The 18,879-nt window shown below is 38.5% G+C and overlaps 1 protein-coding gene across 3 annotated transcripts in view; it reads left to right on the top strand.

Moving 5' to 3' along the window:
* The window catches only part of NR6A1 (nuclear receptor subfamily 6 group A member 1), a 234,421-nt gene that overhangs the window by 16,642 nt on the left and 198,900 nt on the right, over positions 1-18,879 (top strand). The window lies entirely within an intron of this gene.

Below are 18,879 nucleotides of genomic sequence, written 5' to 3' on the forward strand. Positions count from 1 at the left end.
TATATATATATATATATAAAGTGTCTATTATTACACAGTGTGGTTTGACTTTAGCAGGTGCTCTGTTGGTATTCCTTTTCTCAAAGCACTTCTCAGAACTGGAATCCCTCCCCCCCCCCCCCATTTTCTCACCTGTGGGCTCTAGTTGGACACTAGCAAATGATGAAGTGATCAAATCTGGTTTATCAAGTCACTAGGACTACCTAGTGACTTCTCCCATTATAGCATTGTTGAATTTGTCCAAATGAAATACCTTCTTTTAGCTTGAACATCTGTTCTAAAATGGCCTTGCCTTTAGTACTCTTTGGGGTCTGACTTCTCATTGATTTAAGATATGTACCACTTTCCTGAAACACTTTATTCCTAGTCATTTGTAACTAGAATTATGAGCCTTAGAGAGTAAACTGCAGCCTTGTCAGGGCAAAAAGCAAGGCCAGGTCCCTGGAGGATCTTGGGAGCAAATGCTCTTGTCTCTAATACTTAGGAAGCCTGGCTTCCCCAACCCCTACCCCAAGCCTCTCTAGAGGTCTTTAAAAAGGCTTTCTGGTAATATCCTTAAAGGAAGGGAAGAAATGATTGTTGAGTGCTCAATGTGTGCCAGGCACTGTACTAAACTCTGTAATGTAATTCTTTCCCCAACTTTTCTTTGATAGGTGGTGATAGTCCCATATTACAGATGAGTTAATTGAGGTTTAGAGTTGAAAATAACTCACCACTACTTATACCACTACTCCACCAAACCAGTGTTTTCCAGGCTTCAGTCTTTCTTATATTATCATCATCATTTTTGTCATTTCCTAATAAATTGTTTATTTACTATTTTAAATATTGTATAATTAAATACTTTGCAACCCAAAGTTTATTTTAAAAGGAAATTTTGTAATTATTAAAAGGAAAATTATTTGCCATAAATAGAAGGTAATAGTAAAAAGAAATGTAATGAAAATAATATTGTGTTAAATTTTAGCTAAGATGTTGTCTGCCCAAGTCTTTCTGATCAGGTCTTTGTTAGGGAGATTAGCAAGCATTAGAGAGGCAGTGGACAAACTTAGTACTAAATTAAAGTTTTTCTTCTGATGTAATTAGAAGGAAGGATTGAAATAGAATTGAAAAGGTAACAAACAACTTTAGAATGTTTTAAAATGCTTTCTTGTTTGTGCCACTTAAAATCTTCTAGTGATTTCTTCACTTTGGGAAACACTGACGTAGGTGATGGTGCGCTCATTTTCCATATGAGTAAACTGCGGGGAGGACATTTGTTTGAAGTTGAACCTCTAGTCCACAGACCTGACTTGTGTCGGCACCCTTCTTCTCCCCTTTCCTTCTCTCATTCCTACCCTTTCATCCTTCTTCTTTTCTTCTCCATCCTCTAGGAGAATTCAGAAGATTTTAGATGGCATTTTTCTGATTTTTTGTTTATTTGTTTAACTGCTATGAGATAGGATTTCATCTTAAGGAACTCAGGTCTTTCTCTGAACATTGCATTTTTTGGTGCTTATTGGATTGTAGAAGTTGGATATACAGTATACAGTACTTTTGTAGTACCTGTATCCCTACAGAAAGTAGTTATTGTAGTAAATAGAAAGATATCATAAATCTTCCCTTGACTCCTAATTAGATAATGTTGGAAAAGTAAGTTTAAAAAAAGATGCTGCCAGCAGTTTTTTTAAGTATAATTTATTGTCAAATTGGTTTCCATACAACAGTGCTCATCCCAACAAGTGCCCTCCTCAGTGCCCATCACCCAGTTTCCCCTCTCCCCCACCCCGCATCAACCCTCAGTTTGTTCTCAGTATCCAAGGGTCTCTTATGGTTTGCCTCCCTCCCTCTCTGTAACTTTTTTTTCCTCTTCCCCTCCCCCATGGTCTTCTGTTAAGTTTCTCAAGATCCGCATATGAGTGAAAACATATGGTATCTGTCTTTCTCTGACTGACTTATTTCACTTAGCATAATACCCTCCAGTTCCATCCGCGTTGCTGCAAATGGCCAGGTTTCATTTTTTCTTGTTGCCAAGTAGTATTCTGTTGTATATATAAACCACATCTTCTTTATCCATTCATCAGTTGATGGATGTTTAGACTCTTTCCGTAATTTGGCTATTGTTGAAAGTGCTGCTATAAACATTGGGGTACAAGTGCCCCTATGCATCAGCGCTCCTGTATCCCTTGGGTAAATTCCTAGCAGTGCAATTGCTGAGTCATAGGGTAGTTCTATTTTTAATTTTTTGAGGAACCTCCACACTGTTTTTCAGAGCAGCTGCACCAGTTTGCATTCCCACCAACAGTGCAAGAGGGTTCCCGTTTCTCCACATCCTCGCCCGATTCTATTTTGAAATAGTTGTTATCTCAAGTGCACTAAAAGGCAGTTTCTTTGATTTTTGTCTCTTGTAGTTTTGTTAAAAAAATTTTTTTTAAATGTTTATTTATTTTTGAGAGACAGAGTGAAAGTGGGGGAGGGGTAGATAGGGAGACACAGAATCCGAAGCAGGCTCCAGGCTCTGAGCTGTCAGCAGAGAGCCTGATTCGGGGCTTGAACTCACAAACCATGAGATCATGACCTGAGCTGAAGTCAGACGCTTAACCGGCTGAGCCACGCAGGTGCCCTGTTTTTTGTAGTTTTGTAATTTACATTTACCTTAATTATAAGTTTAATTAACATTTTATTGCATTATGTTGCAATGGAGACAATAGGTCTTGATATAACTGTTATAACTGGAGTCTAGACTATGGTTTGAATTTTTAAAATTCCATTTTAAAAAGATTGTTGGGACTCCTGGGTGGCTCATTTACTGGCTGTACCAGTTTGCATTCCCACCAACAAGAGTCTGACTGTTGACTTCGGCTCAGGTCATGATCTCATGGTGGTGAGATCAAGCCCGTGTCTGGCTCTACTCTGGTCATGGAGCCTACTTGGGATTCTCTCTTCCTCTTCCTTTGCTCCTCTCCTGCTTGAGCTGTTGCATGAGCGCTCTTTCTCTGAAAAAACGTAGTAATAAAATTTAAAAAATTTAAAAAGATGGTTTACATCTTATTTTTTTAATTTTATTTTTTAAAGATTTTATTTTCAGGTAATCTCCACACCCAATGTGGAGCTCGAATCCACAACCCCAAAGCCAAGAGTTGCACACTTCACTGACTGAGCCAGCCAGGCACCCCAAAAGATTGTTTACATTTTAATTTGATTTTTATTTGTTTCTGAAACTGTCTAAGAAAAAATTATTTTTGTTTTAAAAATGTTTATTGTCAAGTTAGCTAACATACAATGTATTCAGTGTGCTCTTGGCTTCAGGAGTAGATTCCCATTATTCATCGCTTACGTAGAACACCTAGTGCTTGTCCCAACACGTGCCCTCCTCAATGCCCATCACCTATCCCCCACCACTTAATCCTCAGTTTGTTCTCTGTATTTAAGAGTCTCTTGTGGGGGGCGCCTGGGTGGCGCAGTCAGTTAAGCGTCCGACTTCAGCCAGGTCACGATCTCGCGGTCCGTGAGTTCGAGCCCCGCGTCAGGCTCTGGGCTGATGGCTCGGAGCCTGGAGCCTGTTTCCGATTCTGTGTCTCCCTCTCTCTCTGCCCCTCCCCCGTTCATGCTCTGTCTCTCTCTGTCCCAAAAATAAAATAAAAAACGTTAAAAAAAAAAATTAAAAAAAAAAAAAAAGAGTCTCTTGTGGTTTGCCTCCCTCTCTGTTTGAAACTGTTTTTTTCCCCTTCCCTTCCCCCATGGTCTTCTGTTAAGTTTCTCAAATTCCACATATGAGTGAAAACACGATATCTGTCTTTCTCTGACTGACTTATTTTACTTAGTATAATACCCTCCAGTTCCATCCACGTTGTTGCAAATGGCAAGATTTCATTCTTCCTCATTGCCAAGTAGTATTCCATTGTATGTATAAACCACATCTTTATTCATCAGTTGATGGACATTTGGGCTCTTTCCATAATTTGGCTATTTGTGATAACACTGCTATAAACATTGGGATACATGTGCCCCTATGAATCAGCACTCCTAGATCCTTTGGATAAATTCCTAGTAGTGCTATTGCTGGGTCATAGTGTAATTTTATTTTTAAGTGTTTGAGGAACCTCCATACTGTTTTCCAGAGTGGCTGCACCAGTTTGCATTCCCACCAACAGTGCAAGAGGGTTCCCAATTCTCCACATTCTTGTCAACATCTGTTGTTTCCTGAGTTGTTAATTTTAGTCACTCTGACCGGAGTGAGGTGGTATCTCATTTTGGTTTTGATTTGTATTTCCCTGATGATGAGCAACGTTGAGCTCATGTATTTTGTCTTTCATGTATTTCTTGATCTTTCAAGAAATTTCATAGATTCAAGAAATTTCTTTCAAGAAATTTCAAAGATTTCATAGATCTTTCATGTATTTCTTGGCCATCTGGATGTCTTCTTTGGAAAAGTGTCTATTCATGTCTTCTGTCCATTTCTTCACTGGATTACTTGTTTTTCAGGTGTTGAGTTTGGTAAGTTCTTGATAGATTTTGGATACTAACCCTTTATTCGATATGTCATTTGCAAATCTCTTCTCCCATTCCGTCGGTTGCCTTTTAGTTTTGTTGATTGTTTCCTAAGAAAAACTTTCTAATACCTTTTTTTCTCTTATTTAATTTTGTATTGTGCCAATTGCTACAAAAGGAATTCTGTAATCCTATTGTTGAAAAAGTTTGTTCCACTAGTTATTATACAAGAAAAATATTTGGTTTTGAAATATTTTAAATAACATCTTTAAAATTCTTCATGGAAACATTTTGTGCTTGGGAAGAAATTACAAGGAATTTTCTTAGAAATCATTGTTATGATAACATACAAATCTAGGATAAGAGTTCTTCACGAAGTTTATTTTGACTTGACTTTCTTGTATCTTTTATTGTACTTTACGTTGTATACTATCTTAGAATATTTACTATAGATTCTTGATAAATGATCTTGTGAAACTTATTCTTAATAGGTCTCTAATCCCAGGGGCCAGACTGGTGTAGTGTATGGCAGGCCAATATTGGTTCAGTGGATATTTTAATGAAAATTTTCTAATAGTTGGCATAAACCAAAATACATGATTCACTTCTCTGTGACACTTTGAATCCGGGGTTTTAACCTAGAGCTTAGCCCAGGGCAAGATTTGTCACCATACTTTGGCATATGAAGTAATGGAAACTTCAGACCAAAGAGTTTGAAATTTTACTATAAAACTCAATGTGCTCTAATCTAGAATTTTACCAGTTAAAATTTAAATAACAAAAACTTGATTTCTCTCATGTCTAGAATATACACTGAACTATTTGTGTTCTTCCCGTTAAAAAGAAAACTTTGTCTCAAACTGATTTCTTATCTGAATTGTGATTTAGTAACTATTCATGTGTAAAATTAGCTCAGTTAGTACTTAGTTTATGACCATTGTCTTTCCTGAAAATATTGTAGTTAAGGGATTGCCATTTCTTTCTTTTTTAAAAATAAATTTTTTAAGGTTTACTTAATTTTTAGAGAGAGGGAGACAGAGAATCAATCCCAGGCATGCTCCACGCTGCCGGTGCAGAGCCCGACGCAGGGCTGGAACTCACAAACTGTGAGATCATGACCTGAGCTGAAACCAAGAGTTGGATGGACTGAGCCACCCAGGCGCCCCGGCCATTTATTTCTTAAACTGTTTCTTGTGTGCTCACCTGGTGCTAATTATGTACAGCAGTCTTACAAGGGAAATGACATTATTATTGTCATTTTTGCAGATGAGAGAACTGAAAGCAGTTAATGTGAGTTGGCCTTGTCAATGAGAGATGGGATTCAAATCCAGGTCTAATTCCAGAACTCATACATACTCTTGGAATTTCAGCACTAGTTTCTGGTAGAAGAGGATCCTAAGGGTCATTTGTACCTTAACGAGTCTAATATTTAGAAGACATTCCTTTAATGGTGGATGCAAAAGTTCAAACCAAAATTCAGAGTACTGCGTCCTTCACTTTTAGGCATGGGGATAGGAATGCTCTTGCTCTTGGAAAATTACTTGCTTAAAAAAATTTTTTTTTCTTAACTGGTCATGTTTTTTTGTTTTTGTTTTTGTTTTTTTTAAAGGTATCTTTATGTGTTTCCAGAGAAAAGAACAAAATCCAAAGTCAGTCTGTGGTATTGAAGAAAGGTGTTGTGGGGTTTAGGGCAGATCCTTGCCACTGGGGAGGCAATGCTGGCCCTGGGCATGTGACACAGAAGCAGATCTCTGTGTAATGGGAGGGCATTTTAATACTTAATGTCTTTTAGGAAGTAAAGCAAAATAGCATTAGGCTACTTAAGTACCATTTGAAACAAGATAAAAAGTGAATAATGTGAACTAAAAACATGAAGTCTAACGTGATAGGGACTGTAAGTAACCAGTGTATCTACACAGCTTCAGTTTCCAGGTCAGCATGTATTTCATTCTGCCTTGTTGACCTTACAGATATGCTCTTCTCATTTGACATGGTTAGCCAGTACTTGCTTCTGAATATTGTGGTCATTTTGACTTATTCAGGAATGTGAGGCATATTCAGAGAGAGGATTGCTAATGTTAGATCAGAACAGCTGTATACCAAATAATGGGCTCTTACTCTGGAAGCCTTAAGTTCTCAGTATTTCACTTAGTTGTGAGATAAATGGAAGTAAGAATGCTACTTTAATGTTATGTTTCTGCTAATGCTAATGCATGATAATGCCAGAAGAGGAATTTTACCTCTAAGCTGATAGAATTTATAACAGGTATCAAAAACTATAAGTGTGCATGCATTATACAAGTGCAGTGTGATTTTAGTGGAACAGGGTAGACTAGTATCTGTGGCTCTTAAACATGCCCCAGTCATTTTTTTCATTCGTCTGGTGATCTGAGATCTGAATGGTTGACCTACAGGTCAGTTTTCACATGAATGCTGTAGCTTCATCAAGAAGCCAGTATCTCAGTGATAGTGCTGAGTGATGACTTAATAAAAGGCTCTATTCCCTATGTATGTATAGAATGGAACAATTTCCCTAGAGCTGCTTCAGAGTGGTTTGCATTTTTTAATAAAGAAGTCTGTTTTCCAAGTGTACTTGTATTTGAGGTTTGGAAAGCAAAGATCAGAACGACTTCACTTACCAACTATGATGATGATGGCTACTCCTTATTGAGTATTTACTATGCACCAAATAGTATCTTGAGTGCTTTAAAAATTTTTTAATTTCATTTAATCTTCTCAACAGCCTTATGATATGTATCTACTATTATTGTTTCCATTTTTAGATTACAAAAATTATAAAGTCTTGGGGCCTCTTGGTGGCTCAGTTAAGTGCCCGACTTTGGCTCAGGTCATGATCTCACGGTTCGTGGGTTCGAGCCCCACGTTGGGTTCTGTGCTGACAGCTCGGAGCCTAGAGCCTGTTTCAGATTCTATGTCTTCCTCTCTGTCTGCTCCTCCCCCGCTGGTGCTCTGTCTCTCAGAAAATAAATATTAAAAAAAAGAAAATTGTAAAGTCTTTAGGACCATGATTAGTGTTTATTAAAAAAAATTTTTTTAATGTTTCTTTATGTTTGAGAGAGAGAGAGAGAGAGAGAGAGAGAGAGTGAGGGAGGGGCAGAGAGAGAGGGAGACACAGAATCCGAAAGCAGTCTCCAGTCTGATCTGTCAGCACAGAATGTGACACGGGGCTTGAACTCACGAACCGTGAGATCATGCCCTGAGCCAAAGTCAGACACTTAACCGACTGAACCACCCAGGCGCCCCGATTAGTGTTTAAATCACAGAGAGCTGCTGCAGATGGTACTCCCTTTATAGAGCTGCTCCCTTCTGTAAAATGGGGGCAAGGGTGGGATGGTAACTATAAGGTTCCTTCTATGGTAAGAAAAAAAAATCTAAGAATCTTGGCAACCCCTGAAATTCAACATTATATGATTTGTGCCCCCTAGTACATAAAACTGCCAACTTTTGTAGAGTTGATGGGAATATTAAGAAAATTGCCAGGAGTGCCTGGTGACCCAGTTGGTTACGTGTCTGACTTCGGCTCAGGTCATAATCTCATGGTCTGTGGGTTCGAGCCCCATGTTGGGCTCTGTGCTGACGGCTCAGAGCCTGGAGCCTGCTTCAGATTCTGTGTCTCCCTCTCTTGCTGCCCCTCCCCCACTCATGCTTTGTCTGTCTGTCTGTCTCTCTCTCTCTCTCAAAAGTAAAATAAATATTAAAGCAAAGGAGAAAAGATAACTGGTCAGACCTCCCTCCTCCTCATACTGCAGAGAAAGTGGAGTACGGAGGAAGTAATACCAGAGCAGGGTTGATGTTAGGTGTCTTGCCTCCATTGTGTATCACTTTATTGATGTCTTAATATTAGGAAATTGCTTTAATATCAAAGTGGTATGGACAATTTTTTAAAATCTCTTTATAAAGAGAGTTTGGAAATAGGAATTTATGTATTTTTACCCTTTTTGAGCTTTAGGATGTCAGGGAAATAAAGGTTGCAAAAAGTAACTTTTCAGTAACTTAAGGCTGTGAATGTCATGCTAAGGAGTTGAAAATAGGGAACCAACAGAGGAATTTCAAGTGGATTAGGAAATCTAAGTTCTAGGAAGTGAGAAAAGAAAGGTACCAGAGAAAACAGTTACAATAGTTTAAGACTCTGGCATGGTGAAAAGCTTGAACTAGGTCTTTGAGGATTTGAGTAAGAATGAAAATGCTTTGGTGATTGTTAGGTTAATTGGGGTGGGGATGGGAGGGAGAAGGATGGTAAAGTGGAAGTGAGAAGGATGGTAGAGTGGATGGAGGAGTCCTTGGGGATCTTTGGCTTAGGGGTTGAGAGTTGGTGGTATCTGGAACTTGGTACAGGAATGGGAACACAGAAGAAGCAGGCTTCAAAGAGAAAAGGTTCAATTCAACAAGTTGAATTTGTTGGAGCCTATGGGGCATCCTGGTAGATATTGCTATTAGGCATTAGGCTAGATGGGTCTGTGTTTTAGGAGAACAGTCTCATCTGAAATAGAAAGTTTGGGGGTTATCTTTTGGGAAGTATAGGTGAAAATGTGTGTGAATGAGACCATCCAACCCAGGATGAAAGGTTAGCTTGTGTGTTGAGATAAGCCCTTCTTGTCCTCTTGACTTCATTTAAGGAAGAACAGGTCAGACAGGACGTATATAATCTTCATCTGTTAGGATATGACTACCTCTGGGGGAAATATTTGCCAGTAGAGTGGGTAAGGCCATCTAAAAGATATACATGGCTTACTGAATATTGTTGACGATCTGTATTTACATTCTCCCTTTCCTTCCTGACTAGCCTGATGCAAATTCCACTTGCCATCAGAGTGTTTTCCAGTTTTCCCCCTACGAAGAAATAAGTGTGTTTGGTCACTGCTGCTAGTTTCTCCATTAGGACATTGCTTCATAATTCCTTGTATACAGTCAGTTATCTATTTTCCTTTTTAGATGTAAGAATCTAGGGGTAGCCAGCTTTATTCATCTTTGTATCTCTCATATACTCTAGCACAGTGCCCCTATACATTGAGATTGCTAAGTAAGTGTTGAATTTAATTTTAGGATGTAGGAAAGTTTAGCATCTAAGAAGCAGAAGGAACTTTCTACCTTTAATCCTATTACTGAAGTATCCTTTGTATTTATGTAGTGCTATAAACATATGTTGGTTGTTGCTGTTTTATCTTGACTTAAAGTTTGAATAGTTTTAAATTTTTCTTTTCAGGTTATTTCATCGATATGATTAACTAGATTTGCTTCAGGTTTGAAAGATCCTGGGGTGAAAGGTTAAAGATGTTTTATCTTTTTGTTGTCACACAATGGATTTCTGAAGCTGGGAGAGGAGAGATGGTTCTGAGCTTTAGGCATTAATGGCGAGTATGTCAGAAAGATCAGTGCCCAGCATTGTGTTTCTTTTATTTTTTTTTTAAGTTTATTTATTTTGAGAGAGAGAGAGAGAGAGAGAGCGAGAGCACGTGAGTGCACAAGCTGGGGAGGAACAGAGAGAGAGAGGGAGAGAATGAGAATCCCAAGCAGGCTCCACACTGTTCGAGGTGGGGCTCGAACTCACAAACGGTTAGATCATGACCAGAGCCGAAATCAAGAGTCAGACAATTAGCCAACTGAGCCACCCAGGTGCCCAACCAGAATTGTGTTTCTAATAAAAAGTAATTTAAAAGTCATTTAGAGAATGGTAGGTTTTTTTCCTTCAATTTAAGTGGTCAGTTTTAGAGAATTTAGTCAAATTATTTTGTTCTTAGGATTTTTTTTTAATGTACATTTTTTGTTTATAAGAACTATTTTCAATCAGAAAAGTAGAATGGAGGGGGAAAAAATCAGCCATAGTTCCCATACTTAGAGATAATCACTGGGATAAAATAGACTAAAATGTGCTTTTTCATGTATGTATGTATGTATCAGAATAGCTGAACTCATCCTGGGAGTATAATTTTACATTTTTTTAAGATGTTTATTTTTGAGAGAGAATGCGTGTGAGCGGAGGAGGGGCAGAGCAGAGAAAGAGGGAAACAGAGGATCTGAAGTGGGCTCTGCGCTGAAAGCAGAGAGCCCAACCAACACAGGGCTTGAACTCAAGAAACGTTGAGATCATGACCCAAGCCGAAGTCAGTCACTTAACTGACTGAGCCACCCAGGTGCCCCTATTTCATATCTATCTATCTATCTATCTATCTATCTATCTATCTATCTATCTATCTATCTAGATCTATCTATCTATCTATCTATGTGTATATATATATATATATATATATCTAGATATATATATCTGAGCCAAAGTTGGAAGCTTAACCAAGCCATCCAGGTGCCCCTGTTCTATTTTCATATGGTGTTTTCAAGGAGAATAAGGAAAAGGTACATTCTTTTGCTTGTGGGGCATCTTTTGATGCTTCTCACTAATGGATTTCTCGAACAGAGCTGACTTCTGTTCCATCAAACCATCTGTTGAGGATGGTATGGAGTACTTTTTAAGATGATCTCAAAAGCTTTCTGACCATGTTCAAACAAACTCCTTTGTAAGACTTTTCTTCAATTAGTCTTTGAAATGACAATGAACAAAGAAATCTCCGCCACTCTCCCTACTGTTGCTGGGACTTAACTAAAAATATTTCAAAAGGATCTAATTCTTGCCTAATTATTCATTCATTTAAAGTTTTATATTTTGGTTTTGGCTTGGTTGGTGAAGTTACTCTAGCTGCTTCTGACATGGATATCTTGAATTCTTCAAGAGGAACTTTCTAAGTGGACCCATCTAAGATGTGGGTTTCTTCTTGGACTCTGGGTCCCTGCTGTTGTGGGAATGTCAGGGTTTATTCTTTGAAATAATGGCAAATTCCCTTCTATCTGGCTGTTGCAAAGCACATACTGTGCAAAGGTAGGATTTTATTAGCCAGACTGCTCTGAATACAAGTTGTTTTGTTTATCTTTTGTCACTCCTTCCATAAAAAGTAACAGAGTTCCGGCTAGTATCCAAAATCTATAAAGAGCTCACCAAACTCCACACCCAAAAAACAAATAACCCAGTGAAGAAATGGGCAGAAAACATGAATAGACACTTCTCTAAAGAAGACATCCGGATGGCCAACAGGCACATGAAAAGATGTTCAACGTCGCTCCTTATCAGGGAAATACAAATCAAAACCACACTCAGATATCACCTCACGCCAGTCAGAGTGGACAAAATGAACAAATCAGGAGACTATAGATGCTGGAGAGGATGTGGAGAAACGGGAACCCTCTTGCACTGTTGGTGGGAATGCAAATTGGTGCAGCTGCTCTGGAAAGCAGTGTGGAGGTTCCTCAGAAAATTAAAAATAGACCTACCCTATGATCCAGCAATAGCACTGCTAGGAATTTATCCAAGGGATACAGGAGTACTGATGCATAGGGGCACTTGTACCCCAATGTTTATAGCAGCACTCTCAACAATAGCCAAATTATGGAAAGAGCCTAAATGTCCCTCAACTGATGAATGGATAAAGAAATTGTGGTTTATATACACAATGGAATACTACGTGGCAACGAGAAAGAATGAAATATGGCCTTTTGTAGCAACGTGGATGGAACTGGAGAGTGTGATGCTAAGTGAAATAAGCCATACAGAGAAAGACAGATACCATATGGTTTCACTCTTACGTGGATCCTGAGAAACTTAACAGAAACCCATGGGGGAGGGGAAGGAGAAAAAAAAAAAAAAAGGTTAGAGTGGGAGAGAGCCAAAGCATAAGAGACTCTTAAAAACTGAGAACAAACTGAGGGTTGATGGGGGGTGGGAGGGAGGGCAGGGTGGGTGATGGGTATTGAGGAGGGCACCTTTTGGGATGAGCACTGGGTGTTATATGGAAACCAATTTGACAATAAACTTCATATATTAAAAAAAAAAAAAAGTAACAGAGTTCCATAATCTCTTTAAATCTATAAGATGGAGATAAGGGGCACTTGGGTGGATCAGTCAGTTAAGCGTCAGACTTGGACTCAGATCATGATCTCACTGTTCGTGGGTTTGAGCCCTACATCAGGCTCTGTGCGGACAGCCTGGAGCCTGCTTCAGATTCTATGTCTCCCTCTCTCTCTGCCCCTCTCCCGCTTGTACTCTGTCTCTCTCTCTCTCTCTCTCTCAAAATACAAAATAAACATTGAAAAAAAAGATGGAGATAAAATAGTAGCTACTTTCAGTACAAATTCATGCAAAACACGAAGCCGTTGCCTGGCATATAGTAAAGATTCATTAAATGGCAACTGACAGATTATTTTACATATTTTCTTATATGTACACATTTTGAAATTTCTTTAACCTCTAGGCTGAATGAACAATTATCAGTAATCCTTTTTGTTACTTTAGAGAACCAGAAATTGTAAATGAAAAATGTCAGAGGCTCATCAGTACATGCAGTTTTCTGAGAAATGCCTGTACTATATTTCCATAGAAACACTAGTGACCTCTAACTCCTCAGACTGAACGGCCTTCTAAACTGTTTTCACCTTCTGATTCTGGAGCCACAGCCTTGAACCTGTGTGTACTGTTGTTATTTTTTTTAAATGTTGTAAAATTGAAATGTCATCATATTGGGCTAGCTTTTCTGCCTTCAGCCTGGTTTCAAGGCTGTAATTACAAAGCTAGAAGCCTGAAAAACTGTATGAAAGGTGATGCAGGTTGATTAGATGGAAGTTATTAATGTTTCCATAGAAATGTAGATACTTCTTGGAAGCAATATTTAAGCTGAGCAAATATGTGGGTACAATAGGTTATATAATTGAGAATCTTTGGCTTCCCTTCCCCCTACTGTTTTTTTGCCCTTAAGATTTCACATTAAAATTACATTAGGAAAAAGGCATTGTTTTCTTTATAGTTTTAAAAATGTAACCTTGACATTTGTAGGTGGAGAAAGGGAAATAACACTTGAAGCTCTGCCAGCCATCTTTTGCTGTGTGGACCTGTGGTGCTCTGTCCCTGCATGCAAAAGCATTTTCTATTATTTCTGAAGTATGGTTTGTCAGGTTGCCTGTGAGAAACAAAAGCTAATGGCCCAAGTGGCACCACACTCACTGGATAGAGAGCAAAGAGGCAGATGTGAATTTAAGGCTCAGCCAATCCAAAGAAAAGTGTTTCAGTATCTGTTTAGCTCTGGGGTTAGCTTACAGGTTGCAAATCTGGTTGTAGGGCAGGCCATGGTCTGACCAGCTAATGTTTGTTTACACCCACCCCCTGCCCACCAAAAAAAAAAAAAAAAAAAAAAAAACCCGCATTTTTCTCAACCTCTGTCCAATCTGTTCATTGTACCAAAAGGAGCCTAGAAGATGGAGTTGGGCAAGAACCTTGAAAGAATGGGAAGAGTTCCTAGAATTTAAGAAACTGTGGATGGTTTGCCATGTTTATGTTGGTTACTCCCAAAAAGTTCTTTTTTTTTTTTTTTTTAATTTTTTAAAAATTCCTTGTGCTTTTAGTTTCCTGGTTGAAATTAGAGCAATTTCAAAGCCCATTTAGACCCCTGACTTCCTTCTGGGAGCCCCATTTCATTTCATATCTGACTTTTAAAACAATGTGTAGAACTTGAATTGCAGTTGACTGGGTAAAAAATACATCAGATCTCTTATTTAATATTTAATTCAGTATTTTCAGGTCTGGTTTGTTTGTTTCTTGGATTTTGAAGCCAGTTTTCCCCTTTCTCTTCTTCAGAGGTCCGGGAGAAGCTTATAGGTTCAGTCATTGTGTCTGTAGGGCCTAACCTGGACTTGAGTATGTCTGGGAGGAGGGGATAGGATTAGAGACCTGACCTGAGCCTTGACATCAGAATGGTAAGAGAGGGCTCAGGCCGAGAAACTAAAGAGCATGTTGAATTTAGGGAGCTACAATGTAGTACTGTGTGGATGGAGTGTATACTGTTGGGTGGAATGGGGTGAGAAGCAAGAAATAAAGTTGAAGTGGTAGGCAGATCATTAAGGATCTACATTTTTTCTGTTTTGGGGATAGATACGGTGTTTGATTAGAATTATAGAATTTTACCTGTTAAGAGCCTTGCCTTAATTTTGCCTGTGCACTGCTGAGACTTCAAAATAGACCAGGTGAATGGTCCTGACCAATATCCAGGTCTCTTGCACCATGCTGCCTTCATAAGTTAAATAAAAATATTCCTAGAGTAATATTTAACTTGATTTTGTAAAAGACATATTATGATTACAATTAACTACTGTTTTCAGGCTTGAATTAATTTACTGGCATTACCCGTAGCTTTTGTTTGTTTACATTTGGGTAAAAAGGGATACTTTTATTTAGGATTCTGTTATGGTAAATACATGGTTTTAGAGTCAAAATGGTAACTAAGGAAAAATATCAGTAACGTTTTAATTCGTCTCTCTAACCATAGACTGAGGAGTCACTGATCTTTTTCTTTTCCCCAAATGCCTATTGGAGAAAAGCTTATCAACTGGATCTTCTTTTGTATTAAAGAAAATCATTAGACTTAGAGCCACTTATTGATGATCACTTGCCACAAAGTAGGAAATTTATGTAAATCTTGTGACATTTTAACAAGATGATTATTTTTATACCCCTTTCGGGAAATAGGCCTACGGTAATTAAGTAAACAAAAACAGCGGCGAATGTGGGATTTGAATCTAACTCTTAACTCAGACCCGTGCCCATTTCACTGTGCATCTGTTTTCTAAATTAAACCATGGTAAGTCAGTATAAGCTTTGCACTAAATTTCAGATTGCTTGTGAGAACACTGACTTGGTATATATATGCTCTGAGGAACTAATCTGTATTTTTTTGTCCTTATTTATTTATTTAGGATCATTCCAGTGACCTTGGATTGTCTGTCCCTTTTTAAAACAATTTGAGTCAGTAACCAAAGACCTTAGATTTCTCAGAACATTTCCTTATTTGTTTAATGTGTTCTATTCTGTGAGGCAGATGGTTTTGGGGGTATGTTGGTGTATTTATGTGACTTAGGAGTCTGTTTTTTACTGAAAAACTCCTATCATTTGCCATTGTGTTGAATGACCTGAACACATATCGGGGTTACTTCTAGCAGTGGTTTGAATTCTTCTAGCTAAGAATCATTTTGCTAGCTAGATCTGGTTGCTGAGAATCTGGGCAAGACTCTGGGAATGGTAGCCAGATCTAGCCATTCCATTGACTTGTTCTCAGGAGATAGGATTAACATTGTTTTACCTATCTCCTAAGGCCTTCTGCATTAGTGGTGATCTTTAAAACCAAAGACAGCATTATTAGCCAATGGCCTCAGGGCTGGATGGAAAGAATGTAGGTATAGTTACTGAAATCCATAATTCTTGTGACCATTGGAGGAATTTGTTTTAGGACAAATATAAAGAGTCCTTCTTTCCTTGGGAGGTAGCATGTATCTGGAATCACTGCATCAAGCACTTTATAGGCTCAAAATATTAAAAGGTTCAAGAATCACAGCAAGTAACTGAAGTGACATTAGGGTTCCATCCCAGGTCTTTGAGGGTGAAGTCATGAATGGGTCAATAGTTCTGCTGTAAACTACTTTTTGCTACCACTGACAGCACTGAATTGGATGGGCCCTAGGGATTATTTAGTAGTAGCTCACATAGGTTGAGTTCTGACTTTGTCAAGTACCATGCAAAGCCTTTACAAGGACTATTGCATTTATCCCTTTTAACAGATTTATAAGGTAGGTACTGTTGTTAATTCCAATTTATAGGAGGTTAGGATTAATCCTACTTGGATTATATAGACTGAGAGTGTGAAAGGGTAAGTCTTCAAAGAAAAATTAGGATGCCATTAACAGAAGAGGGGAGTGGTTGCTAGGCAGATAAAAGCAATAGATGTCTGCTTTAATTATTTTTTTTAATGTTTATTTTTGAGAGAGAGAGAGAGACAGAGTGCAAGTGGCGAAGGGGCAGAGAGAGAGAGGGAGACACAGAATCCAAAGCAAGCTTCAGGCTCCGAGGTGTTAGCACAGAGCCTGATGCAGGATTTGAACCCACGAACTGCAAGATCATGACCTGAGCAAAGTCACATGCTTAACTGACTGAGCCATCTCGGTGCCCCTAATGATTTTTCTTAGTATTTTCTTTGTTTGGTTTTTTTTTTTTTTTTTTTTTTTAGTCACCCTCTTTGTGTTTGATCTAGTCACTTTGATTTCAGAATAACGTTTGCTTTCAGAAAATGTATTAAGTTTTATCCTTTCTTGAGACTTTTAGTATAGTTCTCTAAGGTTCAGAATCTGAGGTCCAGAATAAGGAGTGTCTTGCCTGAAGTCATTATCACTAAACCAAAAGAATTTAGGAGAGATCTTCTAACTTCTAACCCTGCCTTCCCATGCTTTTGTCCTGTTTTCGAGTCAGCTTATATTAAGTGAATGCTTATTCTCAGTTTCACTTCTGGCAGGATGTTGTATATTTAACTCATGTGTAAAGATGAGTTATTTGCTTATTACCTTGCATCTCTCGACAGCTTTTCTGATTCCCATCGCCTTTATGTATATAGAAAGGCTTTGAAGTTGCTTTGAGGTGAACCTTCTCAGTCATCTTAGCCACTTTCAGCAACTTCCAATCTCTGCTGTTCAGATCAGATTTCCATATTCAGACCTTCCACACTTCATTCTAGACTTAGATTTTCTAATTCTGTGACTGTGATCCAGAGGTAGGGATGTGTTTTCCGTTTAGTTCATCCTGCATTTGAGCACCATCCATAATGTATTGGCAACTGTTCTGGGCATAGAAGCAGCTCTACAGATGGTTATAGCATGGTTCCTAACCTTGAAGAGCTCATTATGTCGTGGAGGAGGCAGGTATTTTTTTATTTATTCCTCTTTGAATGTTTATTTGTTTTTTGAGAGAGAGAGCGAGCATTCGTGCGTGCACAAGTAGGGGGAGGGAAAGAGAGAACAGGAGAGAGAGAATCCCAAGCAGACTTCGACCTGTGAGCACGAGCCCAACGTTGCAGGGCTTGATCTCATGAACCATGATACCATGACCTAAGCTGAGATCAAGAGTCGAATGCTTAACCTGCTGAGCCACCCAGGTGCCCCATTGCTCCGTTATTTAAAAAAAAAAAAAAATAATTTTTTTTTTAATGTTTATTTTTGAAAGAGACAGAGACAGAGCACGAGGTGGGGTGGGGCAGAGCGAGAGAGGGAGACACAGAACCCAAAGCAGGCTCCACGCTTTGAGCTGTTTGGCAGAGAGCTTGACGTGGGGTTTGAACCCATGAACTGTGAGATCATGACCTGAGCCAAAGTCAGATGCTGAACCAATGGAGCCACCCAGGAACCCCCTTTAAAAAAAAAAAAAAAAATGTGTTTTTTGTTTGTTTGTTTTGCTTCATTATTTTTAAATTAACCGTAGAGATACTATAGTTGATACTTACTGAACAGCTTTGTGCTAGGCTTGTGAAGTAATTCAGCTACAGTTGTGAACAAGACAGGCCAGGTCCCTTCTCCTATAGAACAAACACGTTGTCTCATGGTGAAATCAAACATTGAACACGTAATTTCTTGATACAAGTAATGTCTTGATGAATGCACAAAGTGTTATAGATAATTATAATAGGGTGCTTTGACCTCGTGTGTGAGACAAGGGTACAGGAGGCAAGAGAAGTTTTTCTGAGGAGATAATCTTATTTTATTTATTAATAATAAATTAATAATTATAATTATATTATATATAATTATATATAAATATTATAATTATATGCACATGCGAGTGGGGGAGGAGTGGAGAGAGAGGGAGAGAGAATCCTAGGCAGGCTCCTCACCATCAGCACAGAGCCTGATGCAGGCAGGGCTTGAACTCATGAACTATGAGATCATGACCTGAGCCAAAGTCAGATGCTTAACTGACTGAGCCACCCAAGCACCTCTTTTCTGAGGAGGCATTTAAACTAAGGATGAGTAGAAAACAAACTGGAGAAAGTAAGCAGTTGTTCCAGGGAAAAAAACTTGCATCGGCTACGTATATAGCACACCTAAAGTGTGTTTGCTATTCACTATGCCTGATTTTTCTCTTCAGTGTGTTAGCTACACACCAGTCAGACAAATGTAGCTCAGACATTTTGGGCCTGAAATGTGCTTTTAGAGTTCTTTATTCTGACCTGAACTGCATACTTATTAATGTAAAATTGCTTCTATTTGTGTGTGTAGGTAAATTTTCATCATTTGTGAAAATTTTAAGCGAAATTACCATTTGATATTTGTCATAAGCTCATATTTTGTATATTTTGCTTTCTTTTGGAAAATAATTGATAACATTAAGTAGAGCATGACTGATACTTAATGAATTGTAATCTTTCTGTGAATTTTTATTCCAACTAACGTTGGCATGCTTACTCGTTCCTCATCAGTACCTTGTGGTAAGTGCTGTTATTCTCTCCATTTTTTTAATATAATGATGATGAAATGGAGCCT

The sequence above is a fragment of the Neofelis nebulosa genome, chromosome 12 (genome assembly GCF_028018385.1).
Source record: "Neofelis nebulosa isolate mNeoNeb1 chromosome 12, mNeoNeb1.pri, whole genome shotgun sequence".
NCBI lineage: Eukaryota > Metazoa > Chordata > Mammalia > Carnivora > Felidae > Neofelis > Neofelis nebulosa.